The 16,174-nt window shown below is 42.8% G+C and overlaps 1 protein-coding gene and 2 pseudogenes across 1 annotated transcript in view; 2 read left to right on the forward strand and 1 right to left on the reverse strand.

Annotated features, from left to right (window-relative positions):
• LOC104875975 (SLAM family member 9) overlaps positions 1-16,174 on the reverse strand; it is a 72,921-nt gene that overhangs the window by 23,569 nt on the left and 33,178 nt on the right. The gene's annotated exons all lie outside the window — the stretch shown is intronic.
• On the forward strand, positions 1,664-2,519 carry LOC117284019 (annotated as a pseudogene).
• Positions 3,785-4,640, forward strand: LOC117284020 (annotated as a pseudogene).

Below are 16,174 nucleotides of genomic sequence, written 5' to 3' on the forward strand. Positions count from 1 at the left end.
GCGCTATTTTTCTCTTGTGTCTAAAAAACACACAGTGAAAGAAAAAGAAATGAAACAAATAAAGAAAGGAAAGGTAGAAAAAAATTAAAAACACACTGTGAGAAAGCAATACAGGGCAGGAAGTGTAACTCCACGAAGTGCCTGGTTCTTGGACTCCAAAGACTTTTCTGATCCTGGTTTCTGTTCTCCCAGGGCACTGCTACTCCAGCTGTCATATGCAAGTTCCACACAGCAGGAAAGAGAACAGAGTGAAAAGGAGGAAAGGAGGAGAGAGCTTTCCCGCAAGTCTTCTCTGATCTCTGCTTACCTTTTATTGGCTTTTTAGTCAGGCACAAAATTGATAAGTAGGCAACCAGCAGTGTGGGCCTTAGGCTCTTCAGCTTCTTTCTCTGCACATGCACGGGGCTTACCAGTAGAATTTCCAGACCAAAATGCATAGTGTATTTACTGAGATAGGACAGAAGGAAATAAAACTCGGTAGAGAACAGACAAGGAATTTGAGCTTGTTTTTTGTTGTTTTGTTTTTGTTTTTTCTTTGGTACCAGGGATCGAACTCCAGCCTTTATGCTTTTGAGGGAAGCAGCAGAAGCACTGAACCAACTACCTGGCCCGGAATTCCAGAATTTAAAATGTAAATTTAACAAAAACTGCAGCTTTAAGACAAAAATTACTTAAGTGCTTTCCCTTATACACACACACAAAATTCCTCAAGGCTCTTTTACAGTAAAGTCCTTTTAGCCTATAAATCTGGGCTCTGAACCTGTCCTTTTCACCTATGAATTCTGGGAAGCAGCAATATTGGTGGCAGCACAGCTGAACGTCAAACACAGGTGGACGCTGGCCCTGTAACCCGACTGGGAAAACACACATCGCGCACCACGCGTCTTGCAGATGGCTCCTTAAATGTCCCCCGGCGCCTGTGCAGCCTCTCATTCTCTGAGCACCGCACGCCGTTCCTGAGCACAGCCTGTGACCTCTGCCTGGCAAGCCTTACCCGTGCCTCTTCCTGACCCATCCTGGACACTTTCTCTGTGATGGGAGTCCGTGAGCCTGCAAACTTGTTTTAAAAGGGTGGGACAGCTTCTTCATTTCATCCTTGGGGAGCCCTCAGACCCGGCCCAGGGACATCTCACAGTGTTAACATGAGGTCAGAAATGGACTTCAGACTGGCTACACATTCCCGCTCCTACCCTTTGCCTACAAGATCTCCCTGTTTGCCACAACCCTCACAAAAGTGCCATTATAACCTGTGCGTCAATTAGATATGGGAAGAATCGGATCTTCTTGTTTCACGTTTTCCCTGGTGACTCGTGAATCTGAGCATCTTTTGATGAGTTATCTGTTGACTCAAGGACGAGGGCTTTCTTTGTGTAAGGAAAAGACTATTTTTTTTTCTTTCCTATCCATTCCCTCCTTCCCCTACCCCCAAAGCCCCCAGGATGAGACCCAGCTCACAGGGAGTGTTCATGACTAGGTTGTACACAAGGGTGATGGACTGACAGAGTCTATCTCATAGTCTGTTTCCTTCGAACAGAGTAAATCGAAACTAGGAAAACCCCTCTTTTTCATGGCATCTCATAAGCCATCAGCTGACTCAAGATAAAGCCATGGGTTCCAGAAACTCAATGAAGTGGATAAACGCAAACTGCCCACTCTCCACAAGATGTGTACGGCACAGCAGCTGCTGCTGATGAGTGGAAGGGTAAAGGGTGCGAATCAGTGGGGGGAATGACGGGGTTTCCCCATGGACTGGGCGTCAGGACCCGCAGCCCGGTGCACCTGCTGAGTCGGGCATTCCTGTCGTGGACCGAGGAGAACCGGAAAGAGCAAACGCAAGGACATTTTGGGGTTGCATTGCGGATGCCAACGTGAGCGTGCTCACCTTGGTTATTATTTTTAGATAGGAGAGAGGATATACTTGGACTGACTGATAGTACTGCGCTTCACAGCCCACGATGCAAAAGAGCCGGCAGAATTCACACTTCTTAGTCTGTCCCGGATGACATCTGCCACCATGATACCCAAAAGCCCTTAAACAAGTCAAGTAAGAAACCCAGGACAAAAGCGCCCAGGACTCAGCATCTTCTTACTCCACGTGCCCTGCAACACAAACGTCATCTTATTACTCTGAAGAAAAAGGCAGAAGGGGGTGCAGAATATCCTTAACTTTTGGCCCAGAGAAGAAGGAAGCCAAAGAAAAATGCAAGGAACAAAAGGCCGAGAGACGTGGGCTGTCCCCTCTGAGAGCGTCTACTTCTACCAAGTCTGAGTCCGGTCTAAGATGAGAATGTTTGAGCAAAAGAGGAGATCAGACCTAACACAAAACAAAACTGGCAGAAAAGGCAAGGCAGGTGTGGCCGTAGAGGGTGTTCCGGGAAGCCATGCGTGTGGTTTCTGTGCAGGGCTCATCCTGAGGGCTCTGTCCAGGCTTCTTTGTGGTTGAGGAGCAGTAACCAGAAAGGAATGTGGGCTCGGGCCCTGCTGAGGAGCTGACTCACTCAGGGTCGCACAAAGGCCCAGCACAGCAGAGAGGGGCCTCAGGAGCTTCCGCACACACAGAAGCCTCTGGTGCAGTGCAGCTCTGATTAAAGGTGCTCTGTCTGGTCTCTGAATGGCCCTGAGGCTATGGAAGCCACTCGGTCCTTCACTCATAAGTGAGTGAAGCTTTAAGTCATTCAGGCCGAAGGGGACCTCACTTGGCCTGAAACTTTGTGTGACAGTCAAGGATGATCTGAAGCCGTCCTCCATCTCTGTTAGTTTCTGAACCCTCTGCCTTCATAATCACATCCCAACCTTGCGCATTACTAAATCCCTCCTGATATTTTAGCTCTGCCCTGTTTACCTTTGATCAAAATGAACCACTTAATAATTTCACCGGGGGCTGAGAGGGGAGCCCAGTGGTACAGAGTGTGCTTAACACGTGCGAGGGCCTGAGCACAACCTCCAGCATAAAGAAATCTCTAAACACAAAACATCGCACAGCTTCTTCTCTCTGTCAGTGGCATGGGGGCAGCTGGGGAATCAAACATTGTACATTTCTGCCTGTGAGCCCAGTGCTCTACCACGGAGCCGAGTGAATGCCCAGTTGCTGATGTTAGCACCCCTCTCCTTGTCCTCCTTTACAGCCTACTTCTCCTTCCCGTGACCCTTCCCACCCTGCACAGCCTCGAGGGGATCATGGCCTCTCTAAGGGTGGGACAGCTTCTTCATTTCATCCTTGGGGAGCCCTCAGACCCGGCCCAGGGACATCTCACAGTGTTAACATGAGGTCAGAAATGGACTTCAGACTGGCTACACATTCCCGCTCCTACCCTTTGCCTACAAGATCTCCCTGTTTGCCACAACCCTCACAAAAGTGCCATTATAACCTGTGCGTCAATTAGATATGGGAAGAATCGGATCTTCTTGTTTCACGTTTTCCCTGGTGACTCGTGAATCTGAGCATCTTTTGATGAGTTATCTGTTGACTCAAGGACGAGGGCTTTCTTTGTGTAAGGAAAAGACTATTTTTTTTTCTTTCCTATCCATTCCCTCCTTCCCCTACCCCCAAAGCCCCCAGGATGAGACCCAGCTCACAGGGAGTGTTCATGACTAGGTTGTACACAAGGGTGATGGACTGACAGAGTCTATCTCATAGTCTGTTTCCTTCGAACAGAGTAAATCGAAACTAGGAAAACCCCTCTTTTTCATGGCATCTCATAAGCCATCAGCTGACTCAAGATAAAGCCATGGGTTCCAGAAACTCAATGAAGTGGATAAACGCAAACTGCCCACTCTCCACAAGATGTGTACGGCACAGCAGCTGCTGCTGATGAGTGGAAGGGTAAAGGGTGCGAATCAGTGGGGGGAATGACGGGGTTTCCCCATGGACTGGGCGTCAGGACCCGCAGCCCGGTGCACCTGCTGAGTCGGGCATTCCTGTCGTGGACCGAGGAGAACCGGAAAGAGCAAACGCAAGGACATTTTGGGGTTGCATTGCGGATGCCAATGTGAGCATGCTCACCTTGGTTATTATTTTTAGATAGGAGAGAGGATATACTTGGACCGACTGATAGTACTGCACTTCACAGCCCGCGATGCAAAAGAGCCAGCAGAATTCACACTTCTTAGTCTGTCCCGGATGACGTCTGCCACCATGATACCCAAAAGCCCTTAAATAAGTCAAGTAAGAAACCCAGGGCAAAAGCGCCCAGGACTCAGCATCTTCTTACTCCACGTGCCCTGCAACACAAACGCCATCTTATTACTCTGAAGAAAAAGGCAGAAGGGGGTGCGGAATATCCTTAACTTTTGGCCCAGAGAAGAAGGAAGCCAAAGAAAAATGCAAGGAACAAAAGGCCGAGAGACGTGGGCTGTCCCCTCTGAGAGCGTCTACTTCTACCAAGTCTGAGTCCGGTCTAAGATGAGAATGTTTGAGCAAAAGAGAAGATCAGACCTAACACAAAACAAAACTGGCAGAAAAGGCAAGGCAGGTGTGGCCGTAGAGGGTGTTCCGGGAAGCCATGCGTGTGGTTTCTGTGCAGGGCTCATCCTGAGGGCTCTGTCCAGGCTTCTTTGTGGTTGAGGAGCAGTAACCAGAAAGGAATGTGGGCTCGGGCCCTGCTGAGGAGCTGACTCACTCAGGGTCGCACAAAGGCCCAGCACAGCAGAGAGGGGCCTCAGGAGCTTCCGCACACACAGAAGCCTCTGGTGCAGTGCAGCTCTGATTAAAGGTGCTCTGTCTGGTCTCTGAATGGCCCTGAGGCTATGGAAGCCACTCGGTCCTTCACTCATAAGTGAGTGAAGCTTTAAGTCATTCAGGCTGAAGGGGACCTCACTTGGCCTGAAACTTTGTGTGACAGTCAAGGATGATCTGAAGCCATCCTCCATCTCTGTTAGTTTCTGAACCCTCTGCCTTCATAATCACATCCCAACCTTGCGCATTACTAAATCCCTCCTGATATTTTAGCTCTGCCCTGTTTACCTTTGATCAAAATGAACCACTTAATAATTTCACCGGGGGCTGAGAGGGGAGCCCAGTGGTACAGAGTGTGCTTAACACGTGCGAGGGCCTGAGTACAACCTCCAGCATAAAGAAATCTCTAAACACAAAATATCGCACAGCTTCTTCTCTCTGTCAGTGGCATGGGGGCAGCTGGGGAATCAAACATTGTACATTTCTGCCTGCGAGCCCAGTGCTCTACCACGGAGCCGAGTGAATGCCCAGTTGCTGATGTTAGCACCCCTCTCCTTGTCCTCCTTTACAGCCTACTTCTCCTTCCCGTGACCCTTCCCACCCTGCACAGCCTCGAGGGGATCATGGCCTCTCTGCTCCAGCTGTCTGTCACCTGTGCTCCACTTGCTAGGCTGCCTTCCTCAGCCTTTTTAGAGTTTTGGTGAATAAAGATCTCGCTGTGTCTCAGTTGCTTTCTTCATCGCTGAGACAATACTCAACTCCTGCGGGTGAAGGAAGATAAGAGTTTTGTTTTGTTTTGTTTTGTTTTTTTGGCTCACGGTTTGTAGAAGTTTCAGTCCCCATTCTGATGGCTCCAAGGCCGGACACCATGGCAGACGGGAATGGCAGAGGAGAGGGGGCTCATGGCATGGCAGGGAAGCACAGAGAGGCAGAGAGAGTGAAGACAGGAGCAGGGACGAGAAAACCCTCCCAGGAAACATTGCAGTACCCACGTCTTCCGACCAGACCCCACCTCCTAACAGCGAGTCAGCTGTAAACTCACCAGTGGGCCGATCCATTGATGCGGATCGTGCCCTGAGATCCAATCGCCTCCCAGCGTCCCATGTACGACTTCATGAAATACAGACCATGACGCTCCATCTCATCATATCATCAAAAATGTTTTTCATCCCTCACAAACTCTCTCTGCCAAGACTTGGGAAGCAAGAGACAAATCACGGCATTTATGTGTGACACTGGGCCCCGCGGTCCTGGGTAACATCACCCTCCCTCCTCTGTCTCATGGCAGGGGCACAGTTCTCTGGGACACGTCAGTGAGCACCAGCAGAGGCAGGGGTGGGAGTGAATGAGAGAGAAAGAATGGGAGCAAAACGTGCGGATTTCAGTAATTTTTCTTAGGCTCAGGTAAAGCAGCCAGGACTACTCCAACTCGTTAGAAGAATAATCCATCCTCTGTCTCTGAAGTTTCATGTCATTCAAAAAAGAAACTTGAAAGAAGAGTTAAGAGTTAGAAATGAGAAACTGTATTTCCAAGGAGAGAAAGAGCTCAGGAATCAAGAAAGGATGAGTTAGTGTAGCATACTGAGCCGGGATTCTTTGGGGGCAGGGAAGGGGCAGAGGGAAGGGTGCAGGGGCCTGGCCGCCCTCGGGCCCACCGTGGATCCACAGCCTAGCCACGGAGAAACTTACACTCACTGCACTGAAAATCCAGGGTGAGGAGTGAGTCTAGGAAGGACCCTCGGGGATGGCGGGCAGCTGTGGAGAAGAGATCCTCCGCAGGACGGGCCTGGTGTGCACACCTGTAATCCGGGAGAGCGGAAGGAAGCCCAACCTGGGCAACTTAGGGACTTAGCCAGGTCCTGCCTCAAAATAAAAATAAACAGGGGTTGGGAATGTAGCGCAATGTGGAGCACTGGATTCAGTCTCCAGTATCACAAAAAAAGAAGGAAGAGGAAATGAGGAGGAGAAAAGAAAGGAAGGCAAAGGAAGAAAGCAGGAAGAGAAAGCGTGCTCACTATTGGTTGCCTTTCTGTTGCTGGGACAGACACACACACACAAGTTTTGCATCACAGTTGCATGTGTCATGGACACTCAGGTCCTCAAGCTCAGATGTGTTTGTTACTGTTCCCAAGGAACCATGGGAGGGCACACTTGGGGGACAGAAAAAGCATTTACTCAAATCCAGCTCCCAGAAGATGGAGGACGTTGTTACCACAATCACTGCCACTTGATGTGCAAGTGTGTAAGAGCCTTTCATAGTAAAAAAGAGAAGTTAAAGGGAGTGTAGTGAGACAAGAGAACACTCCAGGATTTCTTATCCTTCCTGGCTATTTATTTATTGGCATGTTCTTATTGTAACCCACACCGCAAAATGCAAATTCCAAAGTTAGATTTTTTTCTTTTAGAGATAAGCATCTTCTCCAAACTTCTTCCTGCCAAGCAGATAATCAACATCCCCTCTTCTCCCCAGCACAAAAGAAGTGATAGAATGTGGAGATGCCGATACCAGGGGCCTGGATTACAATTTCCCTTCCACAAGCATGCGGACAGTGAGCTTAAAATGGCTGGAAGTGATAAATCAGATGCGGAGAGCTGCACTGCTGTGGTGCCCTATCCCTCTGTTCCGTACTATAAAGGACCCTTTCCCACCTGTAGGAGTGGAGATGGTTATTTGAGGCAGCTTTAAATAAATGGCCTCCTTTGATTTGGTCAGCAGAAAACAAACAAATCTGAGCATATGAGATTAACTGGCTGGTAACATTGTCACCAGACAGGGCCCTAGTGCAGCAGGAGATTAGGGCATGGCCAACTGGCTGGGGAAATGGGTGACCTGTTGATCACAGAGCTCCACGACACATGTATGGGACAGTTCTCAAAGCTCTGCACTGCGAACCAATCAGAGTCCTGTCTACAGCTTTTCTCATGAGAATTCCAGCAGTTTTTGATAGGATGGTGTAGACCTGACCTTAGTCTGATGATAGGGAGATACAAAAGATTGCCACCATTGAACTCTTAGCCACTGTACTGTGGTCCCCTCTCATCACCCTGGACAGTGTGCTTCTTTCCCTACTGTGAGTTGGCCTGAACTTGCTGTGTAGAGCATGTTTCTTTTTTTTTTCATACCTCTAATAAATATAAAACCTCACTACCCAATTCTTTGTTCAGACATAAAGAACCTAGAAATCACCTCTAGATAGAGACTGTAGCATCCAAACTTCATAACAACTGGAGGTTTTCAACCCCATAGCATTAATCTGGAGGCTCATGATCGTCATTTCTGATTAATTTTCAGTTGTCAGTAAGAGGCAGAAAGAGTTTCTCTACACATAAATGTAAAAATACTCATTCTAAGAAATACATGTGTGTAGGAAAGAGAGAAAGAGGCTGGGGATATATTTTGGAACTGGGAATATTTATGTGGTTTGATGAAATCTGAGGAACTTGTCAATTTACAATCTTGGTCTTGGTTTGAGGAATAGGGAAAAGTGGCCAACCCACAGAAAAATAATGGTCTGTTCATAGGGGGAAACCTATTTTACAGGTAAAAAGAGTAGTGTACTAATAGGATTAAAAATAAAGGACATTTGAAAAAATAAAAGGGAGAATGGAATTCTTGGACCTATTTGAAAGTAAAAGGGAGTTGCCAAGGTTTATTACATCTTATGAGAATACAAAAATGTTTAAACTTGGTTTGCATAACCTGTGTCCTGAAGCTGCAGTTTTTCTTCAAAGTACCACTTTAAAATTCTGATGTTTTTGGTCTCTTTTCTACCTATTTATATTTCTTCTATCCTACTTCATTCTGACCATTTATCTAGGCTGAGAAGACGAGGGGGTGGCTAGCTATTTACACCCTTGGCCTGGCCAAGTTTGGAGAACTCACTTGTCTTCAAAGAAAAACAATTACAACTCAGTTTTATTTTCTTTGCCAATTACAAGTCTACAGTGAGCTGGCTCTAAGGAAGAAATATGGCAGAAGAGATGGAAGAGGAAGCTGCTCACCTCAAGGCAGCCAGGAAGCAGAGAGAAAGGAAAACGGCCAGAGAGGCCAGGACCAAAACATACCCCACCCCCAATGGAGACCTCAGTAATCTGCTTCTAAACCCACACTGCTACCTAAGTTCTGGGGAAAAGTTACCAAGGGTCTGGGGTGCTGTGGGATCCTTCTAAACACTCCTTCTCTGATGCTCTTTCTTCTAAATAAAGAATTGGACAGGATGCAAAGTGTGAGGTTTTACTTTTTTTTTTTAAGTAGGAAAAGGACAGTAAGTGCATGCTGGTCCCAGCCAGAAGCTTGCCCAGACACTATCAACTCAGGTCCCAGTGTGGGGATCTAAAAGGACATCATTCTGAACCCAGGAATTTGCTCAGTAGTGAGCAGCAGAGAGAAGGTCTCTCTGAAGCTTATTGAGAACTGAAACCCACTGGGAGAGCAGAGTTGCCTCAATAAAAGTGCAGCAGACTGCTTGGGTTGAAATGAGAAGACCCATAACCAGACTTCCATATCACCAAAGGCAAACCCAAGGGACAACAAGATGTAACAATCTGAAGCTCAATTGCCTGGACTTCCTGAACTGGCAACGAAAGAGGATCTGGAAAAAATGAAAACAGAAATAATTTTCAGATAACAACAGAGATTGTGTTCATACTGAAAGATATGATTAATAACTTGAGCAGACACAGATAAAAATATACAGGAGTTGAGGAACATGGTCGAATTGCAGAATAGGAAACAAATGGAATCCATAAAACTCCACTGAAAGTTTATGCAGCAGAATGAACCAATATGAGGACAGAATATCAGATATAAAAGATAAGATTGTAATTAGTGACTAGGAAAAGAAAGATTTCTTTAAAATAGCGAGGGACCATGAGAAATCAGTCCAGCAGTGGCTAGATGATGCAAAGAAGAATAAGAAAATCTGATCAGAGTTAATGAAGAAACAAATGACATAAAAAACTGTTGACAGAAGTAATGGCAGAAAACTTCCCAACCAGGGGGGAAAGAATTTGACATACAGATAAGTAAGGCATATAGGACTCTAACTAGCCATGATAAAAAAAATCTACACCGAGGCATATAATAGTCAAGATTTCAGAAACCTGACAGAAGAACAAAATACTAGAAGCAGTTAGAAAAAAGAAACAAATCACATACAAAGGAAAGCCCATCAGAAGCACAGCAGACTTCCCAACACAAACCCTCAAGTCAAGAAGAGCCTGGAGTGAAGTATTTCAAGCCCTAACAGAAAAGAGCCTCCAAACCAAATTGATGTACTTTGCAAAATTGTCTTTCAAAATTGATGGAGAAATAAGATACTTTCATGACAAAGAACTCTTGAGGAATTTCAGGAATACCAAACCAGCACTCCACCTAATTTTAAACAATATCCTAGGAAAAGACAATAAGGTTCAAGCTCCATGAAACCCAGCAGAATAAATCCATTAAGCAAGATGAGAAATTAAATGCAAAGGGGGAAAATCCAGCAACAGGAAAGGGTCATGACAAGTATAAGTCAATACATATCAGTTATAACCATCAATGTTAATGCTCTCAATTCACCAATCAAAAGAAATAGACTGGCAGAATGGGTTAAGAAGCAAGATCCAACAGTATGTTGCATGCAAGAAACACACTAAATTAAAAAAAAAACTCATAGACTGAAAGTTAACAAGTGGAATCCAATACTCCATGCAATAGGAAACTGAAAAAAAAGCAGGAGTAACTATCCTATTTGCAGATCAAATGGATTTTAAACCAACACTAATTAAAAGACACACAGAAGACCATTAAATTCTTATAAAGGGAAAAATCCAAGAGGAAGAGATGACAATCATAAATATATATGCACCAAATACTAGTGCACCCAACTATATAAAACAAATATTAATGGACATGAAAAAATAAATAAAAACTAATACAATAATAGTAGGGAACCTCAATACCCCACTGTCACAAATAGATCAACTAGACAAAAATAAATAAATAAATAAATAAAATACTAGAACTCAACCAAACTCTTGAAAAAATAGACCTAACAGATGTTTACAGAGTGTTCTACCTGACAAAATCAGAGTACACATTCTTTTCAGCTGTACCTGGGTCATTCTCCAAAATAGATCACATACTAGCTAATAGAGCATGTTTAAGAAAAGCAAAAGAAATGAAGCTATTCCCTGTATATTATCAGATCACAGTGCAATGAAATTAGAGATCAATAACAAAAGAAACCACAAAACATAAGCACATGGAAATTGAACAATACACTCCTGAACAACCAATGGGTCACAGAGGAAATTAAAGAAGAAATCAGTTTCTACAACTAAATAACAATGCCAATACAACTTTTGGAATTATGGGCCACAGTGAAAGCAGTCTTATGAGGGAAATTCATAGCAGTGAATAGTCATATTAGGGAAACAGAGCGAGCTCAAATAAACAACCTAATGATGAACCTCAAGCTTCTAGAAAAAGAAGAGCAGGACAAACCCAAAACTCATACAAGGGAGGAAATTATAAAGATCAGAGCAGAAATCAACCCAACAGAGACTAAGAGAATGATACAAAAAAAATCAATGAAGCAGTAAATTGGTTCCTCAAAAGAATAAACAAAATTTACAAAGGCTTAGCCAACCTTATGAAAAAAGGAAAGAGCCGGGTGTGGTGGCACACACCTGTAATCCCAGCACTCGGGAGGCTGAGACAGAAGGATCGCTGTGAGTTCAAGACCAGCCTGGGCTACATAGTGAGTTCCAGGTCAGTCTCAACTACATAGTGAGACCCTGTCTCAAAAAACAAAACAAAACAAAAAATTAAAAAAGGAAAGAAAAGATCCAAGTCAAGGTAATTAGGAATGAAAAAGGTGAAATTGCAACAGACCCAGCAGAAATTCAGAGGATCATTAATACCTAATTTGAGAACCTATAAGCCAGTAAGATGGAAAATACAGAAGAAATGAAATGGACAGTTTTCTAGATACACATGAATTATCAAAATTGAACATAGAACACCTAAAAATTCAAAACAACCCAGTATCAATAAATGAAATTGAAAATGTAACTAAAAACTTACCAACAAAGAAAAGCTTGGGTCCTGATGACTTCATTGCTGAATTCTACAGACATTTAGAGAAGAACTATTGCCACTATTGTTTAAACTCTTCAGTAAAACTGAAAGGGAAGCAATTCTCCAAAATTTATTCCTGAAATCAAGCATCACCTTGATCCCCAAAGCAGAGAAAGGACCAGCCAAAGAAGGAAACTGTAGGCCAATCTTCCTAATGAACATAGATGCAAAAATCTTCAAAAAGATATTGGTAAACAGAATGCAGTAGATCCTCAAGATCATACACCCTGACCAAGTGGGATTCATCCCAGGGATGCAGGGATGGTTTGATATACGCAAATCAATAAATATATTACAGTGTATTCACAGAACCAAGAACAAAAACCATATGATTATCTCCATAGATGCAGAAAAAGTGTCCAACAAAATCTAACAATGATTCATGATAAGAGCTGTACAAAAAATTGGAATAGATGGTCTCTATCTCAACCTGATAAAAGCCATCTATGAAAAACAAATGGCCAACATCATATGAAATGGTCAAAAACTGAAATCTTTCATGCTAAAATCAGGAAGAAGACAAGGATGTCCACTATCACCACTTGGAAACATTAGCCACAGCAATTATGCAAGAGAAAGAAATAAAAGGAATAAAGATAGGAAACAAAGAAGTTAAACTATCATTATTTGCAGATGGATATGGTACTGTATATAGAAGACCCCAAGAACTCCACCAAATGTCTTCTAGACTTAATAACCAAATTCAGTAAAGTAGTTGGGTACAAGGTCAATACACAAAAATCAATAGCTTTCCTGTACATGAACAACAGATTCACTAAGAGAGGAACTGGAGAGACCACTTCCTTCACAGTAGCATAAAAAAAATAAAAACAATAACAAAAAGAAAAAAGTGAAATACCTAGGAAACAACCTAACAAAAGAAATCAAAGTCTTCTACTCTGAAAACTACAGCACTCTGAAAAGAGAGATAGAAGAGGATATCAGAAAATTGAAAGATATCCCTTGCTCCTGGGCAGGAAGAACCAATATAGTAAAGATGGCCATACTTTCAAAACTGCTATATAGATTCAATGCAATCCCAATTGAAATTACAACAGCATGCTTCACAGAACTTGAGAAAACATACCAAAAATTCATTGGGAACCAGAGAGATCTAAAATAGCAAAATAAATTCTAGGCAACAAAGACAAGATAGGGGATATCACAATTCCCAATTTGAAACAATAGTAAAATAAAAACAGCATGGTACTGGCAAAGAAACAGGCTGGAGGATCAGTGGAACAAATTAGAAGATGCAGAAACAACTCCAGACATACTTATCCACCTTACCTTTGATGAAGGAGCCAAACACTCTCATTGAAGGAAAGATAGCCTCTTTAATAAGTGGTGTTGGAAAAACAGGGTTTCGACTTACCATGCACTAAACTAAAATTGAAATAGATAAAAAATCTAAACATCAAAATGGAAACACTAAACCAGCTAGAAGAGAGGTTAGGTAAAACTCTTGAAGACAGTGGCATAGGAAAAGATTTTATGAACAAAACCTCAGCTGCACATGAATTAGCACAAAGAATCAACAACTGGGATCTCATCTTATTAGAAGAACAGTAAGGGAAACCACCGAGTGAAGAGACAACCCAAAATGTGGGAAAAAAAAAATTTACCAGCTGTTCCTCAGACAAAGGTCTACTATCTTGAATGTATAAAGAAATTTAAAAAATCAGACCTCCCAAATTAAAGACCCAATCCAAAGATGGGCACTTGAAATGAACAGACATTTCTCAGACAAAGAAGTAGAAATAGCAAATAAACATACAAAAAATGTTCAACATCACTGGTCATCTGAGAGATGCAGATGAATACAATGCTGGGATTCCACCTCACTCCAGAAAGAATGGCTGTTATCCAGAAATAAACCCATAAACAATGCTGATGGGGCCGTGGGGAAAAAGGAACCTTCTCCATTATTGGTGGGGGTGTAGACTGGTGCAACCATGAAGAAATCAGTGTGGAGATTCCTCAGATGCCCCATCTGGCCCAGCTAGTCCCTTGCTGGGTATCTTCCCAAAAGAATTAAAGAATCACACCACAACAGTATATTCACATCCATGTTTATTTTATTTTTTTCTCACTGAGTTTACATTTTAGGTATACAGTACAGTTACATTCGTTATTGGGATCTTGTACCTTTACATGACAGGTCTCGGTTCTCACTTTTTTCCCTTTGTCCCTGCCCTCTCTTCACCCCTCCTCCCCTCCCCACTTACAAACATTTTATTTCCATTTTTTCATTTTCTCATATTTTTTTCTTTTTCCTTATTTTCTTTCCTCTACCTTGTGTCCTTGCGCTTGCAAGGCAGGCCACCGAACCACTGAGCTAAATCCCTGGCCCTTCACATTGTCAATTATCTCATTTAAAAAATCTTGCTTATTTCACTTTTCCCTTTGCCTGACCCTTCCATTTTTACTGTTCTTTTAGTCTCTAATTCCTTTATTTCAGCTATGTGCTTTCTAAGAATTTAAGATGCATCACTATTTATTTGATATTTCTCTCATTATTTGATGTAGGCAGTCATAGCTTTATATAGTTGGTACTTTGAAAATATAAATAATATTGATAAAACCTTAACCAAACTAACCCAAAGAAAGAGAATACCCTAAAGACTCTACCAAATGACTGTTTCACCTGATAAATTTGCAGGATACAAAATCAACATTTAAAAAATCATTGAGGCAGTCATGGTGGCGCATGCCTGTAAGCCCAGCACTCAGGAGGTTGAGGCAGGAGGATCTCCATAAATTCAAGGCCAGACTAGGATAGAGTGAGTTCAAGGCCAGCCTGAACTGCATAGCAAGACCCTGTATGAAAATAAAAATTGATATTTCTAAAAACTAATAATAAACAATTGAAAAAGAAATCAAGAAAATAATTCCATACATAAAGTCTCAAAACATACCTAGGAATCAATCTACTGAAAGTAAAAGCTCTACAATAAAAATTACAGAGTGATGAAAAAATAAATTGAAGATGGCATAAGGTAATAAAAAATAAGATAAGTAAAAAGGAGAAAAGGAAATCATAACTAAAAATTGAACTTAAAAAAAATCTACAGCTTCCAGGAACTCAGACAAAGTTGCCCAAGGTGATCCACATCAACATTCTTTCAGGTAAATTACAGGCTCCTTCCCTACCAGACCCATCATACCCATAATTCCTCAGGAATACTGAAAATACCTAAATTAGCTCAATTTTTTAAAAAAGAAGAGCAGGAACCTAATTCTAAAATAAGGGAATAGGTTTTTGTTTTTATCCAAAGAATGTTAAGTTACCCATTTAAAAAACTGGGCCCATACCTGTAGAGTGGACTACATCCTTCTGGGGGGAGTGGTGAGCCACCTTTTCCTTGGGCTTCTACTTCAAGAGAAGGATAAGTGTTCTTCATTCCAGGAAATTATGTCTCACTTCTTTGAGTGCCACATTCTAACTCTAAAATCTCTGCCTTGGGGCTGGGGATTTAGCTCAGCATTGCACCTGCCTTGTAAGCACAAGGTCCTGAGTTTGATCTCCAGTACCAAAAAAAAAAAAAAAGGAGGAGGAAGAATGAAAGAAAGACAGAGGGAAAAATCTATGTCTAATAAATCCTTCCAGTGCCTCTTAGTGATACATCCTAAAAATTCTTTCTCTGTGACAGGAATTTTAGCATGAGTGCTAATGCAGAGATGCGTGACCACTGAATCAACCAGGGGTTGTGATGTACCTAGTGGGTGAGACCTACTTGTTAGAACTATTCACAGAACTTACCAAAAGCAATTACACTCAAGGCTAAGCTTACTGTAATCTTGGAAAGAATACAAATTAAAATTAGCTGAAAGAAAAAGCACACAAGGAAGAATCCAGGTGAATGGCTACGCAGTTTCCAATCATTCCCTCACCAGGCGCCAGGATGCTCTTGCCTTCCTCCAGCCACATGCGGTAGTACATGCAGGTTGCAGCCCAGTTTTCATGATCAAAGTTATTTGTTCTCCATCATGTAGGCATGGTTAATTGCCCACATGGTTAACCTCAGTCATTTGGAAGTGATTTTGTACCACATGAACCAAAGCCCTCAACATAAATCACATTGGTCTTTTGGCAAGACCAGCTCTCACTCTAAAACTATCTAGCATAGCTATCGCTCAATCCATTATGTTGTTAGACTGTCCAGTACTCCAAAGTCCTCAAGTGAGTCAAAGAAACTCCTACCGGGCTTAACATTCCAAGGAACAAAAGATTAGATTTGATTATTCTATTGAGTCCGTTGTTATCCACTGCTGTACACAGCCAGAAAGTTAAACAATTTGAGGAGTGGCTTTCAGTGAATGCCCCCCTAAGTAAAGGGCATTTTGCAGGGAAGGATCTCCTGAGAGATAAA

The sequence above is a fragment of the Fukomys damarensis genome, unplaced genomic scaffold (genome assembly GCF_012274545.1).
Source record: "Fukomys damarensis isolate Sample0158 unplaced genomic scaffold, DMR_v1.0_HiC HiC_scaffold_33, whole genome shotgun sequence".
Lineage (NCBI taxonomy): Eukaryota > Metazoa > Chordata > Mammalia > Rodentia > Bathyergidae > Fukomys > Fukomys damarensis.